The sequence below is a fragment of the Symphalangus syndactylus genome, chromosome 8 (assembly GCF_028878055.3).
Source record: "Symphalangus syndactylus isolate Jambi chromosome 8, NHGRI_mSymSyn1-v2.1_pri, whole genome shotgun sequence".
NCBI lineage: Eukaryota > Metazoa > Chordata > Mammalia > Primates > Hylobatidae > Symphalangus > Symphalangus syndactylus.
In genome coordinates this window covers 41,095,001-41,111,507 of record NC_072430.2, presented here as the reverse complement: position 1 = coordinate 41,111,507, position 16,507 = coordinate 41,095,001, and the positions used below count along the sequence as shown (strand labels likewise).

Sequence of the window (16,507 nt, the reverse complement as noted above, 5' to 3'; positions counted from 1 at the left end):
AGTAAGTCTGCTACTGGATATGATGTACCTATTTCGTGGATAAACAGACTTGAATGTTCATCTGTAAATATAATTTTAAAGGATCTTTAAAAATAAATTCTTTTCTTTGGTAAAGTTTTCCAGTCAGTTCTAGTCTTATAAATCTTTTTACCAGAATTTTATAACATTACCCTTTAAAAAAATTTTTTTCTGTATTGCCTTTTATTTCATGATCTCAGGATATTTTATGGGTAACTGATTAATTTCATATTTTATTATACCCTTATCCAATATATTATCATTCTCCCCATTTTACAGATGGGGGAACCTGAGGCTGAAAGAAGTGATGTGATCAAGGTCATTCGACTAGCTGGGTGGATAGAAATAAATAACAGGATATTGTCCTTATGCTATATAGATATTAACAATCTTGCAACACAGTGAAGGTAGATGGCACTTTCAAGAGCTTTGTGAATTCTCTTTGTCCTTCTTGCTGGTTATCCCTATGGTGTTTAATTGAAGGAAAAGCCATATGTCTTATTCCCTAATGCTAAATGGCATCAAAGTCCTCCAAAGGAATTATCGTAATTTAACTCCACAGTTATATTTTGCTATGTTGCTGATGTGCCAGATTCCTTAATTGGTAGTAACTCTGTAGTGATATCAAGTCTCGAAAAAAGTGAAGCTGAAAATTACTTTAAGTACATGCTAAAAGTAGGCAACACACTGCTCCCTGGTGGTACCCTACTTACTGTATAAAATTTAGGACCAAAACTAAAGCTAAGCCTCTCATGGACTTAGTTTTACTTCAGCCTTATCCCAGCGTGTGAAGCAGTAATTATTTTCTTTCTCAAATCCTTAGTTGTTTGAAGGGAGTTAAATAAGAAGGCCTAATGTGAAATAGGAATCAAAGAATATTACAAGAACAATGTTGATTCTTGGAGGGAGTTGGGTAGTTAGATTTTAGTGATAGAATGATGGGAAGAGGGAATAGGATACCAAGATACGATGGGAAGGAATTTGCAAATTAAGTGGCTATGAGATGGGAAAGGCCAGTGCTCTGCTACACTTTTATCATTGGGTCACTAACTATATGTTTCCGGTTTATAAATGGGCAGCTAGAAGCACCAAGATGTTGAGATTTTGTGATTGTAGTAAAAAAAAAAAAATACCCAAAATAGCCAATCTTAGTGCTTACCTATTTCTAGCTCCTATCATTTGCTAGACTGCAAAGCCTACAAAGTGAAAAGATCCTAATCCTGTAGGAATCCAAGGTGACTGTATCCTGATTGGGAAGTCATCCCCCTTCAGTTAATTTTTTTCATCTATAAAGAACTTCAGTGCCAGTGAATTAAAAGCCCATTAGACTGTGGCTTGTAGGGATCTGAACTTGCCATTAGATGTCAGTGTTAACTTTTAGAGTCTTGGTAATAGGGTGGTCAGTGCTTGGTACAGTACTGAGGGAGGTGCTGTAGGATGTAATAAGCAGGATGGAGTAGTGGAGAAAGAGCTGGATTAGCCATCCAGAGACTTGCCACTGACTCCTATGTGATCTTGGGCAGTTCACTCCATTGTTATTCTGACACTGACTCCTGTATGATCTTTGGCAGTTCATGCCACTGTTCTGTCACTGACTAGCTGTGTGATCTTGGACAGTTCACTCTACTCTTCTCCTGACACTGACTAGCTGTGTGATCTTGGGCAGTTCACTCCACTGTTCTCCTGCCACTGACTAGCTGTGTGATCTTGAGCAGTTCACTCAACTTCTCTTAACCTCAGGGTCTTCATTGATTGATGAGGAAAATACAACAGAGTCATGAGGATATTATGCAAAACCTCTAAATGCAATATATATGGAAAATATTGTTATTTCAGCCATAAAAGGCTTTTAATAGTAAATCACTTCTAATTTGGTTAGAAACAAGTTTTTAGATAAAGTGTACTTTTTAGTAATTTTTCAAAAATTATTGTGGGTACATAGTAGATGTATATATTTATGGGGTACATACGATTTTTTTTTATTTCAGTAGGTTTTTTGGGGGGAATGGGTGGTGTTTGGTTACATGGATAAGCTCTCTAGTGGTGATTTCCAAGGTTTTGGTGCACCTATCATCCAAGTAGTGTACACTGTACCCAAAGTGCAGTCTTTTATTCCTCACCCTCCACCCACCCTTTCCCCCAAGTCCCCAGAGTCCATTATATAATTCTTGTACCTTTGTGTCCTAATAGCTTAGCTCCTACTTGTAAGTGAGAACATATGATGTTTGGTTTTCCATTCCTGAGTTACTTCACTTAGCACAATAGTCTCCAGCTCCCTCCAGGTTGCTGTGAATACCATTATTTTGTTCCTTTTTATGGATGAGTAGTATTCCATGGTGTATGTATATACACAGCACATTTTCTTTATCTACTCATTGATTGACAGACATTTGGGCTGGTTCCATATTTTTGCAGTTGCAAATTGTGTTGCTATAAATATGCATGTGCACGTATCTTTTTCATATAATGACTTTTCCTCTGAGTAGATACCCAGTAGTGGGATTAGTGGATCAAATGGTAGATCTACTTTTAGTTCTTTAAGGAATCTCCATGGTGTGTTCCATAATGGTTGTACTAGTTTACATTCCCACCAACAGTGTAAAAGTGTTCCCTTTTCACCTCTTCCATGCCAACATTTATTATTTTTTGACTTTTTAATTATGGCCATTCTTGCAGGAGTAAGGTGGTATTGCATTGTGGTTTTGATTTGCATTTCCCTGATAATTAGTGATGTTGAGCATTTTCTCATATGTTTTTGTTGGATATTTGTATATCTTATTTTGAGAATTGTCTATTCATGTCCTTAGCCTTTTTGATGGGATTATTTTGTTCTAGCTGATTTGTTTGAGTTCCTTGTAGATTCTGGCTATTAGTCTTTTGTTGGATACATAGTTTGCGAAGATTTTCTCCCACTGTGTGGGTTGTCTGTTTACTCTGCTGATTATTTCTTTTGCCTGCAGAAGCTTTTTAGTTTAATTAAATTCTATCTATCTATCTTTGTTTTTGTTGCATTTGCTTTTGGGGTATTGGCCATGAAGTCTTTGCCTAAGCCAATGCCTAGAAGGATTTTTCTGATGTTATCTTCTAGAATTTTTATGGTTTCAGGTCTTAGATTTAAGTCTTTCATCTATCTTGAGTTGATTTTTGTGTAAGGTGAGAGATGAGGATCCAGTTTCATTCTTCATGTGGCTTGCCAGTTATCCCAGCACCATTTGTTGAATAGAGTGTCCTTTCCCCAGGTTATGTTTTTGTTTGCCTTGTCAAAGATCACTTGGCTGTTAAGTATTTGGCTTTATTTCTGGGTTATCTATTCTGTTCTATTGGTCTATGTGCCTATTTTTATGCCAGTACCATGCTGTTTCGGTAACTATATCCTTGTAGTATAGTTTGAATTTGGGTTATGTGATGCCTCTAGATTTGTTGTTTTTGCTTAGTCGTGTTTTGGCTATGCAGGCTCTTTTTTGGTTCCATATGAATTTCAGGATTGTTTTTTCTAGTTCTGTGAAGAATGATGATGGTATTAAATTGCGCTGAATTTGTAGATTGTTTTTGGCAGTGTGGTCATTTTCACAATATTGATTCTACCCATCCATGAGCATGGGATGTGTTTCCATTTGTTTGTGTCGTCTGTGATTTCTTTCAGCAGTGTTTTGTAGTTTTCCTTGTAGAGGTCTTTCACATCCTTGGTTAGGTATATTCGTAAGTATTTTATTTTATTTTTTGCAGCTGTTGTAAAAGGGGTTAAATTCTTGATTTGATTCTCAGCTTGGTGGCTGTTGGTGTATAGCAGTGCTACTGATTTGTGTACATTGATTTTGTATCCTGAAACTTTACTGAATTTATTTATTAGATCTAGGAGCTTTTTGGATGAACCTTTATGGTTTTCTAGGTATATGATCATATTGGCAAACAGCAACAGTTAGACTTCCTCTTTAATGATTTGAATGCCCTTTATTTCTCTTGTCTGATTGCTTTGGCTATGTTGAATTATGTTGAATAGAAGTGGTGAAATTGATTCTTGTCTTGTTCCAGTTTTCAAGGGGAATATATTCAACTTTTCCACATTCGGTATAATGTTGGCTGTGGGTTTGTCATAGATGGCTTTTATTACCCTAAGGTATGTCCATTTTATGCCAATTTTGCTGAGGGTTTTAATCGTGAAGAGATGCTGGATTTTGTCAGATGCTTTTTCTGTGTCTGTTGAGATGACCATGTGATTTTTGTCTTTGATTCTGTTTATGTGGTATATCACATTTATTGACTTGCGTATGTTAAACCATGCCTGCATCCCTGGTATGAAACCCACTTGATTATGGTGGATCATCTTTTTGATATGCTGTTGGATTAGGTTAGTGGCAGAAACCGCAATTACTTGTGCACCAACCTAGAATTTTGTTGGGGATTTTTGCATCTGTATTCGTCAGAGATATTGGTCTGTAATTTTCTTTTTTTGTTAATGTCCTTTCCTGGTTTTGGTATTAGGGTGTTACTGGCTTTATAGAATGATTTAGGGAGGATTCTCTTTTTCTCTGTCTTTTGGAATAGTTTCAATAAGATTCGTCTCAATTCTTCTTGAATGCCTGATGGAATTCAGCTGTGAATCCATCTGGTCCTGGACTTTTTTTTATTGGCAGTTTTTAAATTACCATTTCAATCTTGCTGCTTGCTATTATCTGTTTAGAGTTTTTATTTCTTCCTGGCTTAATCTAGAAGGGTCGTATATTTCCAGGAATGTATCCATCTCATCTAGGTTTTCTAGTTTGTGCACGTAAAGGTGTTCATAGTAGCCTTGAGTTATCTTTTGTATTTCTGTGGTATTGATTGTACTGTCTCTTGTTTCACTTCTAATTGAGTTTATTTGGATCTTCTCTCTTCTTTTCTTGGTTAATCTTGCTAGTGGTCTATCAATTTTGTTTATTTTTTTTTCAAAGAACCAGATTTTTGTTTCATTTATCTTTTGTATTGGGTTTTTTTGTTTGTTTCAATTTTATTTAGTTATGCTCTGATCTTTGTTATTTCTTTTCTTCTGCTGGGTTTCAGTTTGATTTGTTCTTGTTTCTCTGGTTCTCTGAGATGTGACCTTAGATTGTCTATTTGAGCTCTTTCAGGCTTTTTGATGTAGGCATTTAATGCTATGAACTTTCCTCTTAGTACCGCTTTTGCTGTATCCCAGAGATTTTGATAGGTTGTGTCACTGTTATCATTCAGCTCAAGGAATTTTTACATTTCCATAGTGATTTCATTGTTGACCCAACGACCATTCAGGAGCAGATTATTTAACTTCCATGTACTTGCATGGTGTTGAGGGTTCCTTTTGGAGTTGATTTCCAATTTTATTCCACTGTGGTCTGAGAGAGTACTTGATATAATTTTGATTTTCTTAAATTTGTTGAGACTCGTTTTGTGGCCTGTCTTATGGTCTGTCTTGGAGAATATTTCATGTGCTGATGAATAGAATGTGTATTCTGCAGTTGCTGGGTAGAATGTTCTGTGAATATCTGTTAACTCCGTTTGTTCTAGGGTATGGTTTATGTCCATTGTCTCTTTGTTGACTTTCTGTGTTGATGACCTGCCTAGTGCTGTCAGTGGAGTATTGAAGTTTCCCACTATTATTATGTTGTTTATCTCATTTCTTAGGTCTAGTAGTAATTGTTTTATGAATTTGGGAACTCCAGTGTTAGGCGCATATATATTTAGGAATGTGATGTTTTCCTATTGGACTAGTCCTTTTATCATTATGTAACATCCCTCTTGGTCTTTTTAAACTGTTATTGCTTTGAATCTTTAAAGTTTGTTTTGTCTGATGTAAGAATAGCTACTTCTCACTTTTGGTGTCCATTTGCGTGGAATATCTTTTTTCACTCCCTTACCTTAAGTTTATGTGAGTTTATGTGTTAGGTGAGTTTCTTGAACTTATATGTTAGTTGAGTTTCTTGAAGACAGCAGACTTTGTATCTTTTAAGGGGAACATTTAGGCCATTTACATTCAACATTATTATTGAGATGTGAGGCACTATTCTGTTCATCATGCTAGTTGTTGCCTGAATACCTGATGATTTTTGCATTGTGTTATTGTTTTATAGTCCCTGTAGGATTTGTGCTTTATGGAGGTTCTATTTTGGTGTATTTCGAGGTTTTGTTTCAAGATTCAGAACTTTCTTTAGCAGTTTGTGTAGTGCTGGCTTGGTAGTGGCTAATTCTCTCAACATTTGTTTGTCTGAAAAAGACTATCTTTCCTTCATTTATGAAGCTTGGTTTCACTGGATACAAGATTGTTGGCTGATAATTGTTTTGTTTAAGGAGGCTAAACATAGGACCCCACTCCCTTCTAGCTTTTAGGGTTTCTACTGAGAAATCTGTTGTTAATCTAATAGGTTTTCCTTTATAGGTTACCTGATGCTTTTGCCTCATAGCTCCAGAGTCTTTCCTTTGTCTTGACTTTAGATAACCTGATGACTATGTGTCTAAGTGATTATCTTTTTTGCGATGAATTTCCCAGGTGTTCTTTGAGCTTCTCCTGTTTGGATGTCTAGATCTTTGGCAAGGCCAGGGAAGTTCTCCTCGATTATTCCCCCAAATAAGTTTTCCAAACTTTTAGATTTCTCTTCTTCCTCGGGAACACCAGTTATTCTTAGGTTTGGTCATTTAACATAATCCCAAACTTCTTGGAGGCTTTGTTCATTTTTGGGGATGCCTTTTTCTTTGTCTTTGTCAGATTGGGTTAATCAAAAGCCTTGTCTTCGAGCTCTGAAGTTCTTTCTTCTACTTTTTTTATTCTATTGTTGAAACTTTCCAGTGTATTTTGCATCTCTTTAAGTGTGTCTTTTATTTCCAGAAGTTATGATCGTTTTTTATTGATGCTCTCTACTTCCCTGGAGATTTTTTGGTCAATGTCCTGTATTATTATTATTATTATTATTATTATTATTATTTAGTTTCTTTAAATTGGTTTCCACCTTTCCCTGGTGCCTCCTTAAATAGCTAAATAATCAACCTTTTGAGTTCTTTTTCTGGCAATTTAGAAATTTCTTCTTTGGATCCATTGCTAGTGAGCCAGTGTGATCTTTTGGGAGTGTTAAAGAACCTTGCCTTGTCGTATTACCAGAATTGTTTTTCCGGTTCCTTCTCATCTGGGTAGTCTGTATCAGAGGATCTGGGTTGAAGGGCTGCTGTTCAGATTCTTTTGTCCCACTGGTTGGTTCCTTGATGTGGTGTTCTCCTTCTTCCCCTAGGAATGGGGCTTCCTGAGAGCCAAACTGCAGTGATTGTTATTGCCCTTCTGGCTCTAGCCCCCCAGCAGAGCTGCTGGGCTCTGGGCTAGTACTGGCAAGTTTCTGTGAAGAGTCCTGTGATGTGATCCATCTTCAGGTCTCTCAGCTGTGGATACCAGCACCTGATCTGGTGGAGGTAGCAGGGGAGTGAACTCTGTGGACTCTGTGAGGGTCCTCTGTTGTAGTTTTGTTTAGTGAGCTGGTTTTCTTGAGTGCTGGTTGTGCTAGTGGTTTTTTGGCCTCCAGCCAGGAGGTGGCGCTTTCAAGAGAGCATCAGCTGATACAAGCTTGCCCTAAGGTCGCCTGGATAAGTATTCGAGTTTCTCAGGTGGTGGGCGGGGCCATAGAGCTCCCAAGATTATGTCTTTTGTCTTCGGCTACCAGGACAGGTAGAGAAAAACCATCAGGTTGGGGCAGAGTTAGGTGTGCCTGAGCTCAGACTCTCCTTGGACAGGGCTTGCTGCTGCTGTGGGGGATGGGGGTGTGGTTCTCAGGCCTATGGAGTTACGTTCCCAGGGGCATTATGGCTGCCCCTGCTGCATCATACAGGTCACCAGGGAAGTAGGGGAAAGCCAGCAGTGGCAGACCTCACCCATTTCTCACGCAGCCAACAAGGCCAATCTCTTGGGGTGCATAAGATATTTTGATATAGGCATATAGTGTGTGTTGATCATATCAGGGTAAAGGTGTCCATCACCTCAAGCATTTATCCTTTCTTTGTATTACAGACAATCCAGTTATACTCTTCGTTACTTTAAAATGTACGATAAATTGTTGTTGACTGTAGTCACCCTGTTGTGCTATCAAATACTAGATCTTATTCATGCTAACTATATTTTTGTACCCATTAACCATCCCCACTTCCCCCCACCCTCCGTACTTTGTTGTTGCAAATCTCAATTATAGGTTATTCACCCCTTTCCCTTCAGAGAAAGTGATTCCTTAATTTAGAATTTGGAAAATTCTGTCATTGATTATTCTTTTTCTGGTAAATAATAACATGTTATAATGGTTTAGTATAAATTCTGGTATATTTGTTTACTAACAGTTTCCCTTTTTCTCTAGTTATGTTTAAAAAGAAAGTTGCTTTAGTTTCTTACTCACTGAGTCAAGTGGTACAATGTCTGTAGCTTTCTAGAAAGAGGTGGATTTCCAGTCAGAAAGTGGTGAGAGTTCTGCTCTTCTCTCTGGAGTTAGGCCTGAAAACTTAAACTTAGCTATTATCAGAAACAAGTTTGTGTCCAGTAATCACTTTAAATGTTTTTTATTTCCTCTTACCTGTTTTCATATTCTCGATTCCTATTTTCTGTTTGTGCTTTCTTTTCTTTGTTTTCCCTTTTCTAACAGGTTTAATTAATATTTTCTCCCCTTTTAAAAATAAGATTTATTCTGGATATGTTTATTCATTCTATTTTATTGTTTTCTAATTCATTATTTTCTTGCCTTATCTTTACTTAAATTCCTTCTTTCTGCTTTCCTTAACTTTGTTCCACTATTTCGGTATTTCTCCCCACCTTGAGTTAGATGCTTAATTTATTTTCATTCATTCTTGGTATTTTTTTTCACGATATAAAAGCTATGAATTTTTCTCTGAGCATTGCTTTCATTATATTACATAAATTCTGATAAATCTTTAATTGGCTTTCTGGGCAAGGAGTTAAGAGATATTCTACTAAGCAAGCAAAGTTGAATTTAAATTACTTGTGCTATTTTGGAAGATGAGTATAGGAAATTGAAGTTGTTGGGTATTTCTGAAAAATCATTATATTTGGCCTATAATTTCGACTGCTTAGCCTATTAAAACTTTTAGTGGCATTTCCTGCAAAACTTTTTATTTCATTGTGTTTGTGTGTGCATGTGTATATGTATGTATTTAAAAAACATTTTGCTAGGCTCTTAAGAGTCTTCCAGGCTTTGGTACTAAGCCATGGGGATGATATAACACATAGTCCTCAGCATGAAATAACTCACTGTCTTGTAATGGTAGCAGCTACATAAACAGATGATAATAATAACATGGAATATGCATGACAGAGATAGTCCGAGGGAATAACAACCACTAAAAGAGGCCCCGAACCCAGCTTGTGGGTGGGAGTGGGGAAAAAGCTGAACTAGCCTTCTTGGAAGAGATTATATCTAAACCGAACCTTAAAGGTAGGCAGGTAGATGGCAGAAGAAGGGGAGAAACAGTTTACAGATTAAAAACTCACTTGTGCGTATGTAGGGAAACAGGTGACAGGCTAAGGATGTCACAGGATGGAGAGTCAGCAGGGACTAGCTAGGAATGAAGTTGGGTGAGAAGGCAAGGGCTGGTTCAGGGAGAGCTTTCATGCCATGTGAAGGAACTTGTCCTTTGTCTCATAGATGATGGAGATCCTCTGAGACACAATTGCTTTGCCTTTTAGCTGGATCACTCAGGTAGCTTGAAGAGGATGGATTTGGAGGATGAGGCAGTGCCACTCCTTTTTCCTCCATGCTCGCTGGTGAAGATAATGAGGAACAGTGAACTAGCTAAAGGTAAAGAAGCAAAGTATTCTGACAAGCCAAAAATTTGATGATAAAACATAGAGGGACTCAGAATTTACATTAGAGGTTAGATTCTTTTTTTTTTCTTTTTTTTTTTTATTATTATACTTTAGGTTTTAGGGTACATGTGCACAATGTGCAGGTTTGTTACATATGTATCCATGTGCCATGTTGTTTTGCTGCACCCATTAACTCGCCATTTAGCATTAGGTATATCTCCTGATGCTGTCCCTCCCCCCACCCCACAACATTCTTAAGAAATCTGTATGGCAAAAACAGAAGCTCATATCCTGTGTAGTTACTACTACTCCTGCTGTGATTTAACTTTGTTTATAGCCTAAAACACAAAAAAATATCAAACTTTGCCTGCCACGTGAGCAGCGGCCACTTCAAAAAATCTGTGCAAGTACGTGTATACTTGAAATATAAAGAGATAAATGTTCTCAACTACCATCATTCAACAAATAACTTACAAATCTGAGCAGAGAGCAAGTCAAACTTAATTCTTTCCCTTGGTGCGGAGATGAGATTTTTTTGGAAATCTATGTGTATGTCCCTGAAAGCAGGGTTTTCTAGAAACATCTTGCACCTGGGCTGGGGGCAGGAGAAGTGTTGTGGTGGCCAATAGGGTGCTGAGCTTCCGTGTGAAGTCGCACTATCTCTGCCTGACTCCATGCTGGAAGGGAGTGTAGTGCTCTGAAGAGATGTAGCCCTTTGTGGTTATTGCCATTAGTGAACAGAAGAATGTGGTGAATTAGCCCAGCTTTGTGGTGAGAAGTGGGAGGCAGGGAATCAGAGGGAGCGCTGGCCCTCTCCGTGCAGGCAAGTGTGAGATTGCAGGACCCAGCTATCATTAGGAGCAACTCCAGCTCTTCCAGCCTGGGAGTTTTATCAAAGGGATAACAGCAGACCACCCAGGCAGGGGCTCCAGTGTGATCGAATGTGCTGTGTCAGTCTCTGCTCCCCAACCAGCCAGTGCCCAGGATGTGGCCAGGCCTCCTGGAAATGTGCTGACAGATACAGAGAGGGGAGGAGATACTTTTTGCTCTTCACATTTTTCATTTAGATGGAGAGTGGGAAAAAAAAAATCCATTCTATTTCTTTCATTTTTCTTGCTCCTTACTCTGAGACTTTCCTGCCTGGTCCTAGAGAAAGATAGATGCAGAGGTACATAAAGTTTGGTTCACAGCAGTTAAACTCTTTCACTCTTTCTATACAAAGGAATTCTTTATCATTTCTTCTGCCTCTGCAGCTACCACCATAAGGGTCCACAGTAGACCTTGAGTGAATCTCAATTTCAGAAATTCCAAATGAAGAGAGACGGAGCTAAATCTTTGAAATGGTTGCAAATGTTCTCTAGGATTGAGGCAGATGGCACCCAGTTTATCACAAGCTTCAGCAATTGGCACTGGAAACTCTTCTGCCTCCTTAATCTGGACACGTTTGAACTTAGGTACATTTGTGCTCAAATTTTGTGGCCGTTTGTTAACCCTAGTTCCTTTAGTTTCATATTCTTTCTTAGTAGAAAAAGTTGTTGTTCTTTGTACCATATACATTATTCTTTCCCATTTCTAGAAGCAGAAAAGAGTAAATAGAAAAAGGCATAAGCTCTTGAGTCAGCAAGACCTTGGACAAGTTGTTTAACCTCCCTGTGCCTTGATTTCCTCATCTGTAAAATGGGGTAGTTTTTGGTATCAAGACCAATTCTTCTCTTGGCTACTTGTGCCACTCTGTTCCAGGACCCAGCTCCAGTTGATCTGATCTAATTTCCTAGCTTTTCTAGGTCTCGAGGCTTGAAGCTCTCATTTTCTTTAGTTCCTGGCCTACTGCATGGTCTCTTGTTTTAAAATAACCTTTGTTTGACTCTGCCACCGCTTTAAACTCATCTTCCTTGTACTGCCAAACTTCTTTTAAAATAACACACCGTTGTTGGCTCTAGTCTCCCTTCTGCCCCTCCACCCCCGCACACTTGCTCTTGCAGTCTGACTTCATCTCTTACATTTGTCCATCTCTCTCTCAAAGGCCACTCATAACCTCAGAATTGCCAACTTCAGTCACTATTTTTACTCTTCTTCCTTTAGCATGTGGCACTATTATCAACTGCTTCTTAGGTGAAAATTTCCCTTAGCTTTTCTAACCCTTCAGTAATTCCTCTGAGAAATCATTCCTTCTTCCTGCTCTCCCTGAAAACTAGATTCCGTTTTCAACATGTTTGTCAGAGCCACTGGCAGATAGACCTTAGGTGTATAAAGTTGATCATAGCAGAGTGGCTCTGGTTGAAGAAGATGGAGTGGCCCCTGGGCATCTGCTTCTCCCTGGTCTTTTGGGATCCTCCAGCATATCTCTGAATTCTAGGCTGTAATCCTCAGAACTTTTTTTTTCCTCTCCATAGTTTCCCCTGGGGTAAAGTTCCTTTTCCTGTGATTTCATCCTGGTACTTCTCTGGATTTCTTCCAAATATGTATCTTTGGTTTGAGCCTCCTTGCTGAGAGTCAGGTCCAAATTTCCACCTGTGAGACATTTCCACCTAACTATATTGCACAACATTCAAAATACTTGATGTATTTTGAACATATTTTGAAAATACTCAGAAAAGTCTTAAACATATTTAAAACTTACTTGCCTCTTTTTGTTCTTCTCTGTATTAGTGACATTGCAGTTCTTGGAATTCTAGAATCCCAGGGAATTTAGGAATGGAGCCATTGGTTTATCAGTGCCTCTCTTCACTTCCTCATTCTATGTCCAGGCGGTTGTCAAGATTCTACAGTGTCTCTGATACCTATCCTGTTTTTCACTTTTCCATCTACTGTCCTGCTTAAGGCCTTTATTATCTCTTGGATGGACAGTGGCAGTTACCTTTTCACTGGTTTCTTGGCCAGTCTCTTCCTGTTCACTCTACTCTTTGCTTTGCTCTGAAAGATTCTTTTTTTTTTTTTTGAGGTGGAGTCTCACTCTGTTGCCCAGGCTGGAGTGCAGTGGTGTGCAGTCTCAGCTCACTACAATTTCTGCGTCCTAGGTTCAAGTGATTCTCTTGCCTCAGCCTCCCAAGTAGCTGGGATTACAGATGCCTGCCACTGTGCCAGGCAAATTTTTGTATTTTTAGTAGAGACGGGGTTTCACCATCTTGGCCAGAGTGGTTTCAAACTCCTGACCTCAAGTGATCCATCCGCTTTGGCCTTTCAAAGTGCTGGGAATTCAGGTGTGAGCCACCGTGCCCGGCCATAGTGGATTCTTTCTTAAATCACAAGTCTCATCATGGTACTCTTCTGCTTAAGAATCTCGAGGGCCTTCCTGTTGTCTATAATGGAAAGCCCAGGCTATTAAATGTGATTCAAAGCCTTTATTTAGAATCTGGCTCCAGGCTACTTTTCCAGCCTGTCTCCCTCCTATCACACATGTTTTTGTGCAGCTCAACTAGAATTTCTGTTAGTCTCCATGCTTTATGCTATCTCCTCATGGAAAATGTTCCCCAGTCACCATGTCTAATCTGGGCATCTGTCCAGGCTCAGTGTAAATGCCACTTCACTCACATGCACACTCTTTCACTCATCACACTAGATATGTCAAGATAGCTGTCTCTTAACTGAACTCCTTGAGGGCAGTGTCCTTTGCTGCCTCAGCACCTGACTCATTGGTAGTACTCAAAAAATGTGCTGATTCGACTGGACTACAAGGTAATTCATTGAGAATTGGATCATGTGCAGTTTTTCACCAGTTTTTTCCCAGCCTGCTAGATATTAATAGTATGCACTCAATACGTATTTTTTGAATAAATAAGTAAATGAACCCTCTGCTGCCTTAGCCAGAAGTCATCTTTCTATTCTTTGTGCTCCTTCAGTCCTTCATTATTTTTTATAACAGATCTATTATAATTATTTTGCATCTTTTATTTCCTGTTTTGCACTTAACTACATGATGCAGTTCTTTCTAACTCATCACCTAGCGCAAGGCCTTTTACTTGGCAGTCATAACATACTTGCTAAATTGAAAATAATTTCTTTTTTACATTTTGTAGGTTTTTATATTTTCTTTAAAAACAGTTGATGGCTGGGTGCAGTGGCTCACTTCTATAATCCCAGCACTTTGGGAGGCCAAGGTGGGTGGATCGCTTGAGCTCGGGCATTCTAGGCCAGCCTGGGGAACATGGCAAAACCCCAACTCCACAAAAAAGACAAAAATTAGCCAGGTGCAGTGGCTCGTGCTTGTAGTCCCAGCTACTCTGGAGGCTGAGGTGGGAGGATCGATTGACCCCAAGAGGTCAAAGCTGCAGTGCGCCATAACTGCACCACTGCACTCCAACCTTGGCTACAAAGTAAGACCCTGTGTCAGAATTTTTTCATTGATAGGACCATACCTGCCCTTCATAATTAAGCAGTTGACATTAATCAGATGCTTACTTTGTACTAGGCACTGTGCCAAGGACTTTATATGCATTATCTCTTTAACCCTAATGAGGTGTAGGTACTTACTTTTTGCCAATTAAAATGAAGAAGTAGAAGCTGGTAGGATAAGTGACTCTGCTAATGTCACACCGATGGCAAGTTACTGTGCTAAGACTCAAACTCAGCTCTATCTGACTCTATGCTCTTTACCTCAGTGTTTTTCTGCCTCTTTTGGTGTGAATAAGGACTCAAACTTCTCATTAGACGAAAGTGACTGAACTTCACCCTGTGAGCATGTTGTTCCATGATGTTGCTACAGAGTTGTAGCCAAGCCTATACTTGTGCTTGCTCAGAGAAACGAGGAGTTGAACTTTCTGTTTTCTTGATTTGAAATGCTTCTCCAGTTCTTGAAGCAGCTTGCAAAACATGTGGCTCTGTTGAGAATTACCAGTTATTTGTTGGGCAAACTCCTCATCGGATTATTTTGTGGTGTAGTCGACTGATTCTTCGAGCAGGCAAAATTCAGCCTTGTGAATCACTAGAGATGCAATAAGAATAGATCTACTTATGATGGCAGCAGCAACTCCCCTGTCAACACACAAAATCTACATGTATAAATTGGAACCCTACGAAGGGATTTGGCCATTTTGTCAGGTTTCCCAGGAATGTCTCTGGCAAATGTTGATCTGGAACTCTGTCTGGATTTTGGAACACTAAATGTCTATATATATACGTATATTATAAAAATGATGGAGCTCAACAGAAAGAGAAGATATGCCAAGAGAATTTAGCGCTGAGGTATTGGAACTGCAGAGATTTCCTGCTTTTCCTGACTCCCTTTAAAATATAATTAACATTTAACCCTTCTCTCCTGGTGATTGGAGTGTGAATTTCTTGAGGTTTATTTTATCAGCATCCAGGAATTGAAGAAGGAATTGAATTGTGGCTAGTGATTTAATAAATGCATGTGAAGTGCTTTTGGAGGACTATTCAAGATGTAACTGTTTAAGAATAGTTCTTTTCATTTTTCTGATTGAATATATTCTCTAATATTTCTCCATTGGTGAAAATCTTGTAATTGGTGAAGATCTGGCACTTTTGGTTTTCCTCTTCTTTTACCTTGAATGAAACAGATCTTGGTCAACTGATATTTCCTATTCAAGGATTACCTTTCGCTCTAGCAAAACAGATGAAAACAAGTCAGGAGCGACTAGCCACAGCATTTTCCTGTTCCAGATCATTCAGAGCCCCATGGCTGCAGGAGTCAAAGCTATGGCATGTTCAATTGATCCAGTCATATTCTTTTTTTCTTATTTTTAAAAACTTTTATATAGAGATGAGGTCTCACTATGTTGCCCCAGACTGGTCTCGAACTTCTGAGCTCAAGTGATCCTCTTGCCTTGGCCTCCCAAAGTGCTGGATTATAGGTGTGTGCCACCATGCCCAGCTGATCCAGTCAGATTTTGATATATCTATACATATCAGGATATATATAAGGAATATAAGTATATGTATATTCTTTATATATGAACACCACAGAGAACATTACTTTCAAATGACATTGAGGTAGTTTTGAGGATAATATGAATGCACATTTAGAGAAATTTATCCTTTTATCAGTTGAAGTGATTCTTAAACTTTTTGGATTCAGAAATCTCTTGGAGAATCTAATTAAAGCTTTATTCTTCCTCCTGAAAAAATGTACACTCAAACTTATAAATTTGCATTAATTTCAAAGGGTTCAAACACCCTCACCCTCAATCGGGCTGTGTCTTGATGCCCCATGGACTTATGGTCTCTAAGTTAAGATCCCCTGAAAATGTTTAGGTAGTATATAACCATTAATATCAATAATTTGGCCCAAACTCCAAATCTATGAGTATCTTTGTTTTATACATTCTTTATATATTTCAGTGATAGCCCCACATTAGGCTGTAATCTCCATGAAGGCAAGGATTTGGGGGTTATTCATATATCATAGTGTTACATATTTTGGGGGGTACATGTGATGTTTAGATACATGTATACAATGTGTTATGATCAAGTCAGAGTAATTGGGATATCCATTGCTTCAAAGATTTATCTTTTCTTTGTCTTGGGAACATTAACAAGTCTTCCCTTGTGACTATTTTGAGATACACAATAAATTGTTAACTGCAATTTTCCTACTATACTTTCGAATACTAGAACTTATCCAACGGTATTTTTGTATTCATGAATCAATATCTCTTTTCTTTCCCCTTCCTTTTTCCCTTCTCAGCTCTGGTAACCATCATTCTACTCTCTATCTCCATGAAATCCACTCTTTTA

The 16,507-nt window shown here is 38.6% G+C and overlaps 1 protein-coding gene across 50 annotated transcripts in view; it reads left to right on the top strand.

Annotated features, from left to right (window-relative positions):
• TTLL5 (tubulin tyrosine ligase like 5) overlaps positions 1 to 16,507 on the top strand; it is a 296,508-nt gene that overhangs the window by 135,886 nt on the left and 144,115 nt on the right. The gene's annotated exons all lie outside the window — the stretch shown is intronic.